The sequence below is a fragment of the Psammomys obesus genome, unplaced genomic scaffold, assembly GCF_907164565.1.
Source record: "Psammomys obesus unplaced genomic scaffold, mPsaObe1.curated_primary_1811, whole genome shotgun sequence".
NCBI classification, from domain to species: domain Eukaryota; kingdom Metazoa; phylum Chordata; class Mammalia; order Rodentia; family Muridae; genus Psammomys; species Psammomys obesus.
In genome coordinates, this window is record NW_026596034.1 from 34313864 (window position 1) to 34331497 (window position 17634).

Here is a 17634-nt window from a genome sequence, read left to right on the forward strand (position 1 = left end):
AGAGGTCCTTCTGAGATTTCCCATCCTGAGGGAATCCTAGCTGTGGCTGGCCTGAGAGTGAACCACATGGGAAGCAAGGAGGAAATCTTTCTGCTTCCATCTCTGAAAAGGGCTTTCTCCTGATCTTCCCATATGGAACCCTTGACACCTTGATTCCACTCCTCTGGGCCCATTCTGACCATGGGTCATTGAGTCTGAGGCTTCTATAACCTTTGAGCACACCAGCAGCAAGTAAAGCTGGCTCCAAAAAGCCTGGTAACAGAAATAAATGGAAAAGAAAAATACACACACACAAGCTCCTAAATTGTTCAATAACCAGCAAATGTTCAGTTACCAGTGAACTCTCAAGCATTCTCAGTTCTGGCTTTATCCTTGTAACAGGATCAGCCTCCTAGGGACATGGAGTGATGGCCATCTCTTATGGTTAGTGTATTTTAATAGTTTTGATATTGTGCGATGCCAAAATAGCATGGCCTCTGCATTGAGGGGGTCACCTTACGGGCATTAAGGAGCTTTATGTGCCAGTCCCCAGGTCCTTTTCACTTTCAGGAGCCTACCACCAACTGCTTAGCTTCCCCTTGCTTACCCAAAGTAGCCATCCCTCAGCCATGATATCATTCATTGTGGAAATGGCACGTACCTGCACAGGGATAAACCATTCTCATCAACGAAGAAAAGCTGGTTGCTCACAGCTGTCAGTGGGCCAGACCTCACACTGTGTTCCATTATCTCCTACAAGTCAGCCTACTCGGCATGTTTGTTTGAAAATATAGTCTCTTCTGGCTCACCATCCATTCCAGAACCTTGTGGCATATGGAGCATGGGACAGAAAGGGTCATGGCATAGCCCTCATCCCATAGATGTCATCAGAAAGGCAAACCCTTTCACAAGAGGCATGCTCCATACTTGGAGCCTCTTTTTTTTTTTTTTTTTTTTTTTTTTGTCTCTTTCAAGGTGTCTAACAGCTTTATTGTGGCATAATACATGCACGGTGTGGCTTGCTCATTTGAAGTAATAAGTTTGTGATTTGGAAACATATTCATAAGTTGTACAGTCACCTCCTCAATCAATTGTAGAATGCTTAACTTTCAAATTAAATCATAGAGCTGAAGAGACAGTTCAACAGTTAAGAACTCATGCTACTTTTGCAGAGGAACTGAGTTTTGCTCCCAGTACCTACATCAAATAGCTTATAAATGCCTGTAACTCCAGCTCCAGGAGATCTGATGCCCTCTTCTGGCCTCTATGAGGACTGCACTCATGTGCACATACACACACAGAGATGCACACACATAGACATAATTAAAAATCTTTAGAATGAAAACCCTGTGCTCATTAGCCATCTCTTGTCAACCCTCTGTTACCCCAAGTCCTAGGAAAACATTGATTCTTACTCAACAGCTTTGCCTGTTCTGGATATTTTTTCACAACATAGTATTATTTAACATACAGTCCTTGTATCTGATGTTTTTGTTTCTTTATCACGATGCTTTTATAGCTTACCACATCGTAGGGTCTGCCAGCACTTCAATATTTTTCATATCCTTAGGAATATAGTGATGCCTGGAGTTTGGTTTATTTGCATTTCCATGTGATAGTGCCACTGTCTTTTATCTGCCCACTCATATATTGGAGGACGGCGCATGGCCACCGCTTGGCATAACCTCGAATAATGCAACACTGACCATTCAGGTGGAAGTTAGTTATGTGGACTTCGTTTTTCTTGAGTGTATATCTGAGGACCTGTCATAAAGCAGGTCTCTTTTAACCTTTGGAGAAATTGCCAAGTGATTTCCCAAAGCAGCTGCAGTGCTTCTGCATTGCTCTCCACAGCACACACATCTCCAACATCTCCATTCTTCATCAGTGCCATTATCTGTCTTCTACCCCAGCCTCTTACTGTGTATAAGTGGCAGCTCAGCATGCTTTTGAGTTGCATTTGTTTTGCAAAATTGCTTTGCCTCTTCTGAGTCCTTTATATTTCCATATGAATTCTAGAATCAACTTGTAGATTTCTCCCTGCAAAAAAAAAATAATAATAATTGAGATTTTGATAAGGTTGTATTGAATTGACACATGGATCAACTTGCGGAGTGCTGCCATTCTAACAATGTGGAGGCTCAGAATCAGTAAGCACAGGCTACCTTTCCATTTAGTCACATCTTTAAGTTGCCTCCTTGATGTTTTATAGTTTGCAGCATACAAGTCTTGAATCTCTCCTGTCAACTTCATCCCTAAATATCTTATATTTTGATGCTATTATGCTATTGTACGTTGAATATTCTTCTCCTTTCCAAGGATTTATTTTATTTTTATTTATGCGTGTGTGTGTGTGTGTGTGTGTGTGTGCCACTCATGTGCAGGTAGCCCCAGAAGCCAGAAGAGTGACTGATACGGAAACTGGGAACCAAGCTCAGGTCCTCTGTAAGATTATTAAGGGCTCTTAAGTGCTGAGCCATTTCTCTATGCCCAGAGTGAAATATTCTTGATTCTATTTTTATGTCCCCCATAGCTACTACTGTATGGTTGTGAACCCAACTTGTATATACTCATTCCTTCTTCCTCTGAGCCTCTCTGGTCTGCACCCTTGCTTCTGTGCCCATGTGACTCTTCCCACCACTGTTCTCTCCTTTCTGCAGCTTCAGTCACACTTTCCCTCATTTTATTTTTCTCCTCAGTGAACAAAGATATCCAGGTCAAGCCAGAGAGAGCTGCTCACCAACTTTCTTCTCCTTCCATTCTGCTCACTTAATATTCATCCATATCTCCTGCTATGTTAATACTTTCTGAAGACTTAGTTTCTTAGTGCAAGCCAGGTATCAGTCTGCTGACACACAGGATAATTTCAGGTGGCACAGCGATGGATTGTTATTCTAATAGCCATTTATTTGGAGGCCTAAGAAATGTCTGTTGTATCAGCCTCATTCATATCCTTCCTGAGAACTAGGTTAAATTTTAAGAAATGAATTTAAAGGGCACTGAAAATGAATAAAGAGTGGCACAGGTGGAGCTTTCATGAGTGACCAAGTGTGGAAATTCTGCAGGGAAGAGAGGTGGGATTTTGAGGATGTGTGTCTCAGAGGGCTGGGCAGTCAGCACCCTTCTGCATGATTCTGGGGAAGTTAGCTTCCAGCAATATTGCAATATTTAAAGGGATCAATCAATGTTCAACATGGTATAGGTATTTGATAATTGGTAACTAACCATGCCTCTGCCATGCATGGAGTGGCTGATATGGTATAAGGATGACTCTGGGGAAAGGATGTGTCCCAGGCTGGAGGTTAAGCACCTCCAAGTGTGGAAAGGTAGGGTGTTTACTCAATTGTAATGTCATCATCAACATGCATTTTAAGTGTCCAGCAGTCAACTCTGGACTCAGGTCGATTAGTTTCTGTCTTTGTGTTAACATACAAGTTACAAGAAGCAACTTGTGGAAATAAAGGTTTATTTTGGCCCTCAGTTTAGGGGGACAGCCATTATAGCGGAGAAGGCATGGCAGCATGAGTGCCAGGCATCCACAATCAGGAAGCAGAGAGAGATGACTGCTCAGCCCCCCCCCCCTTTATTCAGACCTGAACCCCAGCCCTTGGGCTGCTGCCACCCATAGTTAGAGCTCTCTGGAAACACCCTCACAGACACACCTGGAGGTGTATCTCCTAGGCGCTTCTAAATCCACCCAAGCCGACACTGAAGATGAACCATCACATGAGGTGTGATTCGCACGTGTGTGCACCCACCCTCGACAACAGCGAGTCTTAGGAAAGGGGGGCTTCTTACCCAAGATCACCATGTTATTGATAGATTACATAGGGTCAAACCGAAGGCTCTGGAGCCAGTGTGACTAGAACTTTTAGCTACTGTGTGGTGTCTCCAGTCGGGAAGGCTCTAGCTTTTATACCCTTCTACTGAGGAGAGAGTTCCTCCCAAGTTCCATCCTTTCCCACAAACTCAGTGCAAGCATGCCTCTGTAGAAGTTTCCAGGAGCCTGCTCTCTCCTAGCCTTAGCAGATGCAGAGGCAGCTTTTCTGCACAAAGACCTGGCTGGCAATGGAGGAGACAGAGGAAAAAGATCTGTGAGTCGGAAGCATGGAAGGAAACCTTGCTGCCTGTGATTTGGGGGCAGAGAGGAGGAGCAGCATACATGTTCAGACTCACATGGAAACTTTACAAAAAGACGACACACACACACACACAGAGGGACAGAGGAGAACTGTCCCCAGGTACCTCAGTCATCTCCGTTAACTCACTCACCTGTGGCACCCATTTTAAGTTGGCTTTGCACCCAACTCCAAAGCCGGAGTTGGGGGTGTTCAGACATTTCTGTGGTATTAAGCAAATGTTTAGAGAGCAGTATGTAAGCATTCACCATGTGCATAAACATCCCCGTAAGAAACAGATGGCATGCTAGGATTATAGAAGCTAAGGGAGGGACCGGCTCACAAATCAGCATTGTAAAGGGACCTTAGGAAGTAAAGGCAGCAGTGATGTCATCCCAAGACATGAGTACTGAGGGGGCAGTTATGGACCTGTAAGGACAGACTTACTTGTAAAGGGCCACTTGGGGGAGCAGTGACCTTCTGGAGATAATACAAGAGGCAAATAACCATCGCAACGCAGGAAGGCATGACCGATCCCACTCCCTCTCCTCATCTCCACGTCTTGTGGAAATTCAAAAGGCACCTGGGTCCACCAGGCCAGCTCACACAGAAGAGAGGGCAGGAGTCCTGAGAAGGCCGAAGGGTTGGACTGAAGACACTGCACACACAGGCGGCTACCTTGTAGTCTTGTCTCCAGATACCTTTAAGCTGAGACCAGCTCCACGTGAACTGAACTGAGGGGAGGAAAAAACCCTGGTCTAGTGCTTTGACCTCAAACGGTGAAACTTTGAAAAATCCGTCGTTATTCCCCGACATAGACAAGCCTATGCTCTACTTGAGGTAGAAAGTGCCTCATATCTCTTTAATTACAGCACACAAACAACCATAGGACCATCCAGAAGCTTCCAAGCTGTGTGTCAGTGCCTCCTCAGTTCTGAAAGGGGGCTGCTTCTAAAAACAAATGAGTGCACCTAACTTTCATCCACGTCTTTAAAGAGATCACATCTTCTTCACCGAAAAGCAAGCGCTGGCACACATTTGGTGTTCACCAATGTTACCAAAATATTGTCTGTGTGGAGAGCAGTCCCCAACTGGGCTTATTTCTGGCTTGTGCATTTTATTTTGGACCACGAAAAGAGCACTGAATTTTCCACTTGGGCCCCCGGCGAGATATGAGAGGGTGCAGGTCAGCCAATTATTTCAAGGGGAAAGTTCAGCGAATGAACCCTTGGGCTGTGTGCGTGCCTGTGTCAGCATCGGATCTTACTTAAAACCATCATTTGTTCTCCGACTGCGTCCTCACACAGCGGTGGTAACAAAGACTGGCTGTCTTACCCATGTCCTACTTAGCCTCCTGTCTCCTACCAAATTCTAACTTCTCGTAGGAATCCACTGATTTCTTGAGATCTGCTGCAGACCAGCCAGATACTCCTGAGAATATCTACATACTTCCATCAACCGAGCAGCGTGTGTGCAGGTGTCTGTATTTGCAATACAGATAGATGTCTGTATTGATTACACCAGCTCATACACAACGATGTGTGGATATAGAAGTTATTTATTATTTTTGAGATTGTGATATAGTTACATCCCATCTCTTTTTCCCTCTCTCCCTGCAGATATCACCTTGCTCTCTCTAAAATTTATGGCCTCTTTCTTCATTGTATATATTCCTTAACTCTTTAGTTTATTACATGTATTCCTAATGACAGCCTGCTCAGCCTGTATAATGGTACGTGTACGTATGTTTTTAGGGCTGGCCATTTAGTATTAAATAACCAGTTGATATACTCTTCCCCCTACTCTCAGCGTTCCTTAGTTGCCTGTGGTACTTTGCATAGGGTTGAGGCCTCCTTGTCTTTTGCTGTCCACATTAGCATGGCTGTTGCTGTCATCCTCTTCAGATCATGTTTTGGCAGTCGCATTGATGAGGCTATATGGGTGCAGCTTCTGACATTCCTAGGAGACATAATCTCACAGCAAACTCCCCTGGTTTTTTTATGATCTTTCTGTCCCCTCTTTTACAATGACCTCTGAGTCTCAGGTACAGGAGTGTTTTTGCAGATGTCGGAACCAGGACTGGGCGCCACAGTCCTGTGTTTTGATTGGCTGTGGTTTTCTGTAGTGGTCTCCATCTATTTCAAAAATAAGTTTCCTTGATGAGGGGTGAAGGCTATATCTGTGGTCACAAGGACAGATGTTTAGATGGTTTCTGGGGATTATGTTGGTTTCGTAAATTAGTGATTATAGAGTCTCCTCCAATATCCATGATGTCACTAGCACTAAGTAGTTAGCTAGGTTTCCACAAGCAGGCGTGATTTCCCTCTTGCTGAGAAGATCTAGGTTATGATCTTAAGAAGACCCAGTCATGGAGCTGTTAGTTACCAACAGTGTGTCATGCCGGCCATTGTTGTGGTTCATAGGCTCCATGGTTGGGTAGGACCGTTGGTTGCCTCCCACTTCTGGAAACTTGATTTGGCACCTTCCTGTGCAATGAAACCGATTCCTTAGGGAAAAGGTTTTCAGGTTAGTTCCATCTCGGTGGCCTCTGGGCCCTGTGTCTGAGGTATGTTGTCTTCAGAAATAGCCATACGGGTGCACAGGTTGGAGTCAACTCCCTTGACTAGCTAAGGGGGTTTTGCATCTTAAGAAATTCTAAGGTGATGCAAGGATGTAATGAAGCAGTAGTTTAGCTTGCTAGGTAGGATGAAGAGCTGACAGATCCCTCTGCTAAGTCCCTTTAATTCCATACGAGCAAGACAGAGCCGTCTGCAACTCCCCAGCCCCAGCTGCAGTGCTGAAATTGGCTGTAGCTCAGGCTCCAGACGAGCCAAGCAGAGAGAGAGCTGCAGAGTTGCTTGTGATCTGCTTATATTACAGAAGGGTCGTTAATTAGAAGGGAGTATGTTTCTTAATTAAGGAACAAATTAATTTTTAAAGAAGTGCTGAGACCCCCTTGGGTGAAGTCAGACGAGGGGGGTCCTCATGGGGTGTGTGGCTGTCTCATTCTTTACAAAGAGGGTCTGGAGCTGTGATGCAGTCTCCAGCAGCAGCATGGGAATACAGTAAGTGTGGGTTAATGCATCTAGGAGCCAGTGTCACAGGGAGGGAGATATGTTGGGAGAGCTGGGACCACAGAGGTGGATATGACAGATTCCGATGTAGTGGAGCACAGGCGCAGTGGCGCGGAATAGGTGGCGTGTTGCGTGTTTGATGAATCTGTGAAGTGCTACAGGACAAATGGGCAAAACACCCCATGAAAACCCTGGAAGAAAAGCAACCAAGGGGATCAGGAAGGGGGGAAGAGAAAAGATCTAGGAAGGTCCCAGAACAGGGTGACTAGCTGAGTTTAAGGTAATCAATCCACTGTGGGTAAATAGGAAGCCTGTTTCAAGCAGGAGGATCTCTTGAACAAAGGCCTGAATCACTCAGGTATCATCCTGTGGCGACACAGAAAGAGAAGGCATGGCAGGATCTAGAGGGCTGGAAAGGCCAGTGTGATGGGGGGTTGGGGGGTGGACAGAGGCAGCTGTCACCTTAGGTGTGTCCATTAAGATGTGTTGGGCAGCTAGGATCAGAAACTCAGCCAGCCCTATGGAGTTGAGTGAAGAGCTCACGAGCTCCTTCATACACAGATCCTAGGGGGACTTCACGCATAGCTGTGTCTAGGTGCTCTAATTGCGTTGCTGAAAATCTCAATCTGCTTCTTGGTTCTACTTTACTGTTTGTTAGCTTTCCCCTGGCGACAGCAAACAGAAAGTCCACCTGGCGCTTCGCCTGCTCCTGTAGAAACCCTGATGTGAGCACTATTCCCCTGTAACTTTATATTCAGGCTTTAGGGATACAATACCACTTATAACTCAGTGAGATGGTGGTCCATCCCTGAGCTGGGGTACACGAGTGTGGGAGGCTCTGAAGGGGTCAGGCCTGAGTCATATGCCCACACCTATAGCCAGCGAAGTGTGAACTGATAGAAGAGCTCTTTGAACGTCAGGAACTAAGAGTGACAAGAGAGTGTTAGCCAAAGGAAAAGGGAAATGCTACTGCCGCCAACAGTGAAGGAGCAGCCGCAGAGGAGAAGGCAGACAGTCAGGGCCACGATGGGCAGCAAGTAGAATGCGGCACGACCTTGTTTGAGTTGGATCAACTTTATTCTGGCTTCAGATGGGAATGAGAAGAGAGGGGACACGAGTGAGCATCAGAGGAGGACCAGGTCCGATCAAGGATGACGGAGCTGGAGATGGTGATCTCAAGGCATATTCTGCTGGGATTTGAGAGGTAGAGGAGGAAGAGTTGAGGCCCCTGGAGAGTTACAGGGTCTTTAGTGTCTCCCCTTGACTTTAGGCGGGCCGGTGACTACTTTGGGGCAGGGCATGTGTGTGTGTATGCGGTATGTGTACATGTGTGTTCACAGGTGTGTGGGCACGCATGATGCTGGGAGGCATCAGGTATCTTCCCCTCAGATGAGCACGCAGGGAAGGGGGGCATGAGAGAAGCCACACAGATGAGCCCTCCCTACATTCCTGATTCCCCAAATCGCAAAGTCAAATGGTCATTTGGTTGGGGGAGCATCGTTTTGTAGCAGGACATATTCAGAATATGGTCTGAATTAAACACACACACACTCACATACTCACACACTTGAAGGAATGGGCTATATAGCCAGGAAATGGCCAGACATCCTGAAAACATGAAGACATGTTAAACTGAGTGCCCATCCCTTCACCCCCAGACATCCCTGCTCCCCCCTCTCTCATCCTCCTTCTGTTTAGGGATATAAATTGCAGATTTACTGTCACGCTCTATGGGGTGCTTTCTTACGGATCACAGGAACTAGGGGCCCGATGGTCATCTTTCATTCAAGTCCCTTCATGTACCCACTGGAGATGACAGAGTCTCTCGCAGCAACCACAGGCTGTAGTTTGAAAATGAAACAGAAGCAACTGCCTGGAGAAGCAAGAAATGTGTGACAATGATCCAGCCCATGGGCTTCCATTTCTCCCGCCTTGTCTCAACTCCCGGGTGATATTCATCAGGAATATCAGACACTGCTCACCAGACACTGCCGTCTTAGGTGTCGGTAAAAGAGGTGCGTCTGAGAAAGACAAAGCTGGAGAGGCACTGGCAGCCTCTCTCCATGCTGCGACACCCTGGGAAGCTCCACACACAGCTCCACTGCGTGCTTAGCGGAAGTTGGAAAACAGGAGCTGAGGGTGTGGCTCAGTGGGTAGATCTCCTGCCTACCATGTCCAGCTTGTGTAAATCAGACTTGGGGTGCACACCTGTCATCCCAGGAGTCAGGAAGCAGATGCCAGAGATCAGAAGTTCAAGGTCATCTTTGTTGACCTGTGCCACATGGGTCCTTTATGAAAAAATAAATAAATAAAGTTAGAAAAATAAAAGAGTCCCCACAGGACAGGAAAATTTGTAGAACCCAAGAGCATTGGGATTTTGGCTTAATGGAGGGAGCCAAGTTTGTGTATAGTGTGTACAGACATCCACGCAGACACTGAGAGACGAGGGTTGGGCTGCTCCTATTACTCTGTAAGTCCCAAAGCCTTTGATGGCGTCTGGGAAGGACGCTGTCTGGCTTCCTCTGGGTATACCCAGTGCTGGCAGTAGCAACAGAGCCACCTTCATCCCTACCTTGTGGAGGTGGTGACATAGAAGTGGCGCTTTAATCCCTGAAGCAACCACAGATACAGATGCCACCAGAGATGAGTGGAGAGTGGCCAAGAGGATCCTCAGGCCCTGTACGGAAGCCCTCAGACAAGGAGTGGGGCAGCTGTTCCTCAGCCCCTCCCTTTCAGCCCACAGGAGCCTCCTTGGAGGAGAGTGTTTTCTAAGCGAGACATAGCAAGAGAGGCACACTCCATAGCTGTGTCTGAGGCAACATCAGCTTGCACAGGGAAGTAATTTTTCTTCTGCTTACCAGTAGCAGTCATTTCTGTGTTTCTCCTCTCCAACAAGTGGGTTTCCTGGAAAAGGACTGGCCAAGTCTTTGGGTAGAATGCAACCGTGTGCCTGTCTCTATGGACTGTGTCCCACAGCTTAGAGCAATGAGTGGGATGAGCTGGATTCGAATGCCCGTCAGACGTGATCCCAGGCAAGCTTCCTCACCTCTGGGCGCCTTGGCTTCTTCCTCTCTTCCTCTGTACCATCTGCTGCAGGCTACAGGCTAGGATTCCTGCTGTCCATTCTAACATGGCTATAGATGTGTGGCAGACACATAGGAAGTGTGTTCAACAGTAGGGTTTGTTGCAGTCGTTACCAAAAGGCTTGGTGCTAGCACCATAACCGAGCCTAGGACTCCGCAGTATAGTATTCCCAGTGTCTGAAGCTCACACGACTGCTGTTTTCAGCCAGAAACCTAAGGGTATATTTCACATAAGCATTGCTGAGCCAGGTCTCTCCAGCACAGCAATACACACACACACACACACACACACACACACACACACACACACACACCTGCCTGCTTATGTACTTGTGAGTGTACACCTGCTAATCTTTGATATCAGGTTTACCCAGGAGTTTTATTTTAATTAGTTTTCTTATCTCTTTAATCTGGCTTATTGACAGTTACTCTTAGCTACTTTTCAATCTTAAACTCTCAGAAGCAGAAATTCTGTATCTCAGCTGAACTCCTAACAGCCACACGGCTTAGGTAGGGTCGCACTGACCCCACTGGCAGACAGCAACCCAAAAGCACAAGTCGCCCGAATAGGCAGAAGCTAGTGGTCTGTTATGCCCGAAAATGTCTCCATCTAGGAACTGGTTTACGAGGCTGAGGTTGATCAACCGGTTCCAAAGCCACCTGAGCGCTCACTTGCCAACCTGTGTTTCCCCACTAAGAGCACAGGGCCCTGAGAGCATCTTCAGATACCTCTCTGTAATAACTGTAGCACATCTGCCCTTCTCCGCTATGATCATGCTTGTAAGCAGACTTCAGGAAATAAGCAAGAGCTGGCCATGTCAGTACACACCTAGTGTATAAGCTGAGGCAGGGGGGATCATGAGTTTGAGGCTACGTCGGAGGAAAGGACCCCTACTCGATTATGCACATGCAGACGGAGGGCTGTTTGTCGCTGGGGCGCCTGGAAAGCACTGGATGGAAATGGCCTAAATGTGCCTCAGTAGTGGAATGGCTAATAACGTTCAAAAAAAAAAAAAGCAAACATTAAGCTGTTATTCAAAGGAATGAGGCAAATATTTTATTTATACGTTGATCCTAGTGGTTTAGAGAAGCACGTTAGAGAGAGCATTGATGTTCCTATGAACACAGCTATCTTTATATGCACACACAGGCATTAAAGCCAGTGCTCACAAACACACAAACGAAAAACCCACCAAGTCAGAGCACATCCCACGTGATGCTACATCACTCTCCTCATCCTTGAGACCAGACATCCGACAGGCAGCAACTCAACGAAGGCAAAGATTCTTTCGATGGTTGTTTAAGAAGAGATAAAGCCCATGGGACGGGGGGCATGGAGACAGGGGCATGCAGCAGCTGTTCTCATGTGTCTGCTAGGGTCAGGAAACAGAGGGCAGATAGGAAGAGAGGGCCAGTCTATCAAACCTCAAAGCCCGCCTCCAGTGACTTCCTCCCTAAGTCCCATCTCCTAAAAGTTCCAAGCCTTCCTAAACCGTGCAACCAGGTGGGGCTCAAGTGCCTGAACACCTGACCTGAAGGGAACAATTCACGTTCAAACCATAAGAGACACCACTTGTTTTAATTAATAATAATAACAGCAATAATTAATGGTAATAACGATAACGATGCCTGGAGAGATGGCTCAGTGCTTGCTGCTCTTCTAGAGAACCCAGTCCTCAGCACCCACACCATAAGGCCCACAACCTGCAGCTCCACTCACACACATAAAACAATAAATAAAATATTTAAAATTTTTAACGTAACATTGTACATTAACGTTCTTTGAAACCATGGTATTCCCAGCAACCATGAAGGACAGACACCCTCTTGACATCTGCGGTGTTGGTGGCAAAGGTCAAAAGGAACAGACTGGCATTGGTGATGCTTTAGAGGGATGTCGGCTTCATGTGTAACATTTTAGTTCTTTTAATAAAATAAAGACAAAGCAAATGTAACAAAATGTGAACAGTTGGGACTCCAGATGGCCAGCGCAGGATTTCTGTTATTGTTCTTTGTGCTTTTCGGTGTTTACTTAAGATTCTAAAAAAAATAAAATAAAATAAGATTCTAAAAAAAAAAACAGAAGAAGAAGAAATAAGAAAATTAGCATTTCTTGGTTAGTGTCAGACTCACTCTTTTCTAACTGCAGCCTTTCCCCTTTTCTTCCCTTTTCTTTTTCTATTCGGCAAGTTTAACTGAGACCCCAGTCACTTTTGTCTAATTTAGGATTGGGCTCAGCTGAAGGAGACCAAAAACTACAACTACAACTCTTTCTCTTCTCTCTTCTCTCTCTCTCTCTCTCTCTCTCTCTCTCTCTCTCCCTCTCTCTCTCTTTCAAAACAGCTAGAGAGTGGGATGGGACAGCCCACAAGTGTCACTTGGGCCCCAGGGCTGCCACCTTTAGCACAGGTCTCCTCCTCAGGGTTGTTTCATGGTTAGAATGAGCTATGAGAATGCCCCATTCTTGTCAACAGGCTTCAAGAAATAAACAGGAGCTTGGCATATTAGTGCATATATACTGCTAACAGTCTAGAAATGGAGGCAGGAGGATGATGAATTTGAGGTCAGCCCAGGGTACATATATAGCAAGACCTTCCTCAGAAAAAAATGGATTCTAAGACGTGAGGCTGTTCATCACTGTGGTGCTTGGAAAGCCCTAGATAGAAATGGCTTAGGTATGCCTAGATGCCCCAAGTTGCGTGCTAAGCCAGAAGCACCTTCCCTTTCTGAGAGAATCTCAGCGTCAAGCCCAATGGGCAAATGAGTCATGGGGCTACATAGCTGCAAGGGATCCAGGAACGGAATATTTCACTGGTGCATATTATCTAATCATTTTTCTCCAGCGCTGCCCTAGAACTGTGCTCACCTTACACACGCCTCTCCATCCTCGGAGATAATCACCCTTGCCCTCAGCTCTAGAGTTAAATAATCACACTCAGCCATTAAAAAATATCTACTTTGGGGAGTGCTGAGGAGATGACACAGCACATAAGAGCACTTGCTGCACAAGCTTGAGGGCCTGAGTTTGTATTCTCAGAACCCATGTTAAGCTGGGCCTGATGGGCCACAGCCATGATTCCAGTGCTCCTATGCTGAGATGGAAGATGAAAACCAGAGAATCTTTAGAAGTTCATGGGCCAACTAGTTGGGCATACATAACAGTGAACAGGAGAAACTGTGTCAAAAGAGAAGTAGGGACCAGTGCCTGGGGTTGCTGTCCGACATCCACACATACACAACCACACTCCTACACACAAGCACACCATATACACAACACCATACACACACACACACACACACACACACACACAGAGTTTTCACTCTTCCTTTCAGCACAAGCTTCCTTCTCTGACTTCTGAGGTTCACGTTTCCCATTTGCCATGGGCCCCAGCCATCTCCTCAGCCTCAGCCAGCAGCTCACACCTGCAGTTTCCCAGCAGCCACTGCTTCACCTTCCCCAGCTCCCCTGTCTGCGTAAGATCCTAAACTCTGCTAACTGTAGAGGTACTGACTTCCAATAAAGTTGCTTTCTGCCTCCACCCTTGTGAGTCTTCAGAGCTGAGGTCACACCAGCCAGCCCCCTACAGACCCTGTTCCTTGGAATCTCCAGTCTTACCTGCATTGAATAGATTTTGACACACCACTTCCCTTTTCTCCCATCAGCTCATTTTGTATCACCTTCATAACCCCAACCACCCTCATGAGAAAGCTCATGCAAGTCTCCCAGCCATCTAGCCAAGCCAAGGTCACACACACACACACACACACACACACACACACACACACACACACGAGCATGTTTAGAATTAAGAATCTGAAATCAGCCAGCAGGCAGTAGAATATCTACCTCCCCTTACTGGATCCAGGCTTCTTAGTCACTGACACAGCCACTGCCTGGCTGGCTTCGGTTTCTGCAGAGAAGATATAGATGCCTAATGAGGAGTTTCGTATGCATGAATTCACCGTGATAAGATCTTACAGAGTCGGATGTGGGTGCCTCCTGCTGTCCCTCTCTGCCAGCGCATTCATCCAGTCACTCACCCATCCCTACTTTATCAGAGCTTCTGAAGACACAGGAATATCTCAACTTTGACCTCTGTAGCCTGAGAGCAGAGCCCCGTGGTCCAACTTGAGTGGGCTTCAGCCCGAGCCCTGACAGTGAGCTGGTGTGCAGCTGTGCTACAGTCCCGCGCTTTCTCAGAACATCCGCACGCTTGTGCATGGTGGAAGAATGGTACTTGTCCCGCTGCAGAGGTAGCTGAGATGAAGTGGTTCCACAGGGAGAAAGCACTCTCCGTGCTATCCAGCAGTCAGACAGACGCACCCTTCTGTTGCCATCACTTCCACTGTGCCTTCAACCAGCTTGTGCAGATGTGTTCAGAGGCCAAGGTTAGTCGGGAAATTCATGAACTTCCATTATTTGGGATTATTTCTGTCAACATTTAAACACACACACACACTACTCACCTAAAATGGAATAAGAGGTGGTTGATTCTGGAGCCATGTATGAGTGATCACATCCCAGCATCACAGATTCAGGCTACCCCAAAGTCCTTGTTTTAGTGCAGCAACAGACTTATGACATTTCTGTAATAACAGAACTATGATAGACATCAACCCAGACACCTGTTAAACACATTTCCATCTTGGGGTCTAAGATAGCCCAAGATAATTTAGCTCTGAACATATAACCCTCCAGCCCCATAAGCACAGAGGTTCTAATCAAACCACGAGGCTTGCAGAATGTTCCACTGCTCTCTGAGAGCATCAGTCACAGTTTCCGACTCAGGAAACTAGGTTTCAAGACTGAACAGGAACTCCCACAGGCCACTCCACAGACCCTGCGCCTTACACGCTGGTCCCACACACCCTATGTCTTTGGAGACCTAGTAGATACTCCCATGTCCCTCAACACTCCTCTGTGTGGCTCCCAGAGAGAGAGAGGTGCTGTCCCAGGTGACCCTTATGCTGGCTGTCATAACCCCGGCACTGACCCTATGTCCTCACTGAACCTGCATACCAGGTCAAGTAGCGCCTGGTGTCCAGTGATGGCCCTGAGGTGGCTCACTTTAGTTTCTGGTCCATGGTCCCACCCAGTGACACTAGTGTTTGTCACCTGGGTTCTTTAACCCTCCTTCTCTTCCTTGCCTCACTCAGGACACATTGAGTGACCTCTGGAGACATAATTTCTTGTTTCAGTTGCTGAAAGTAACAGTGTCATCTGGGGCTAAAAAGCAAGAATCACTGCCAACCATCCTACAGTAAGCAAGATGCCACCCAGAGGTGCCCAGCTTGGCACACTGGGGAGCTGAGGTTGGGAGCCTTGGATTGTACAGATCAGACCTAGTATCATATGCTTACAGTCACTTCCTGTTTTCATACTTCCTGGAGCTTCCTCTGGATATCAGCTGCCCTTCCCACCCCTAGTGGACTGGAAGTGAAAAGGGTCTTCTGTTCCTGTTCAGCCACCATTTCCTCAGGACCAGAAGTGAGTTACACAGCCTAGGCAGGAAAACAATAGAAATGCTAGCCTGTTTTAGAAGGTCGCCTCTCTGAAGGCAAGAAGCGAGCTAGCCAAACCTCATTCAGACCTCAGGAGAGCTATGTCAGTGTCCTCAGGGGACAGCCTGAGGACACTTTTCAATGGCAGCCTGACACAATTACAATCTCCTAAAAAGAGTTTCAGTGAAGGCTTACCCAGCTCAGGTGGGCCAGTGGACATGTCTAGGGAGGGTTGTCTGCGTTGTTGACTGAGGCGAGAAAGCCCAGCTCATCGTAAAAAGCACCATTTCACGGGCTGGGGCCAGAAGGTACAGGAGTGGAGGAAGCTGGCTGAGTGACTGAGATGGGCTGCAACTAGCTGCAGGAGTCCCCCCTTGCTCTGAGACCTGGATGTGCAAGCCAATTGCTTTCGGTGAGAGTGTTATTGTCACAGCCACAGAAGGGACTTTAGACAGGCACACCACACACGGAAGCTACTTCCCTCCTTCGCCTTTGTGTCTGTGATAAGAGTTTGCAGAGGGACGGGTGATTGGCCCAGATGATGGTAAGAGTCCTCTGTGTCACTCTGGACCAAAGGCGAAACCCTCTATTCCTCTCTCTATTCAGAAACCAAATGTACACAACTGTCAGTTATGGTAGGTGTAGGAAAGCAAGTCAAGGCAGGGTGCATGGGCTCAGCAGCCGTGGAAGTCCACTCAGGAAAAGTGCTGTAGATGGAGACAATTGCTAGCAAGAACTAGGGCCCTCTGCACACTTACACACTGGGATACTTACAGGGCCAGGTAGGGCATTGCAAGGGGGCACTGGAGAGGTATGATGTTTTAGCTCAGCCTTTGCTAAGGCTGACAGAGAACCAGAGCAGCTGATAGTTGAGGCTGGACCACCTGGCATGTTCTAGTTAGCAGGTGGTCAAGGAGGTCAGGGCATTGGCTAGGGTGGTCAACGGAAGACAGAACGACATAAGGAAAGCTAATAATCCACAGCTATTTATATACTATCTGCAAGTCACACGAGGCAGGGACCATTATTTACAAGGCGCATCCAACTTTTTAGGAAATTGCCTGGAGCATAGTATGTGCTCAGTAAGTACTTCCAGGCATCTATGTGTATTTTTATCTTCACTCGGTGCTTCGGGTTGATGATTAAACCTGGGCAGCTGGCAGACGCCTGCCAGCTCGCAGTCCAGGCAGCCCTGCTCGTGTGGGAAGCGTAATGGGTCATGAAATTGCGTCCTTTAGCATGCAGACAAGTATACATATATTTTGCAAACATTTCCCTATACACAGATACGGGACCCAAAGACGGAAAATTTTCAGGCAGCAGCTGGAAGTATTAGTGGAAATTAGAGGGGAACATTGTTTCCATTAAGTAGTGCTGAATTTTGCAACAGAGTAACATCTTCAAGTTAATTCCGAAAACCGTCCACCTCATTAGGCAGATGAGGCAGCCCGCGATCTGGACGCCGATGCAGAATAACCCCGGTGATGGATAGGGTGCCTGCTGTAATAACTTCCAGATTACAGCTCCTTCTTTTGCAAAATTGCTACCAGCAAGGTAGCTCAGCCACCTTCAGGGAGAAATCAGCTGTGCTGGAGTGGGGGTGGGGGAAGGGGGAGAATAGCCTGCGCCCTCAGAAAGTGAAGTGTCGTGATGTGACATCCATACACAGAGAGCCGCCCTCCTCCCTCTGCTAGCTGTTCTTGACCTTTGACCTCTAGAGCACGTGCTCTCCATGGTCGCTTACAGAGTTGAAAGAGGGATCAAGGTGACTTTGGATGCTTTTCTGATATGTCTGTGGGAGGGTGGGGTGTTGTATGTTAATTGTGCACAGGTGTGTGTGTGTGTGTGTGTGTGTGTGTGTGTGTGTGTGTGTGTGTG

General features: G+C 47.1%; 1 protein-coding gene across 1 annotated transcript in view; it reads left to right on the forward strand.

The window, feature by feature from the left end:
• Positions 1-17634, forward strand: part of Cdh13 (cadherin 13) — an 847250-nt gene that overhangs the window by 658753 nt on the left and 170863 nt on the right. The gene's annotated exons all lie outside the window — the stretch shown is intronic.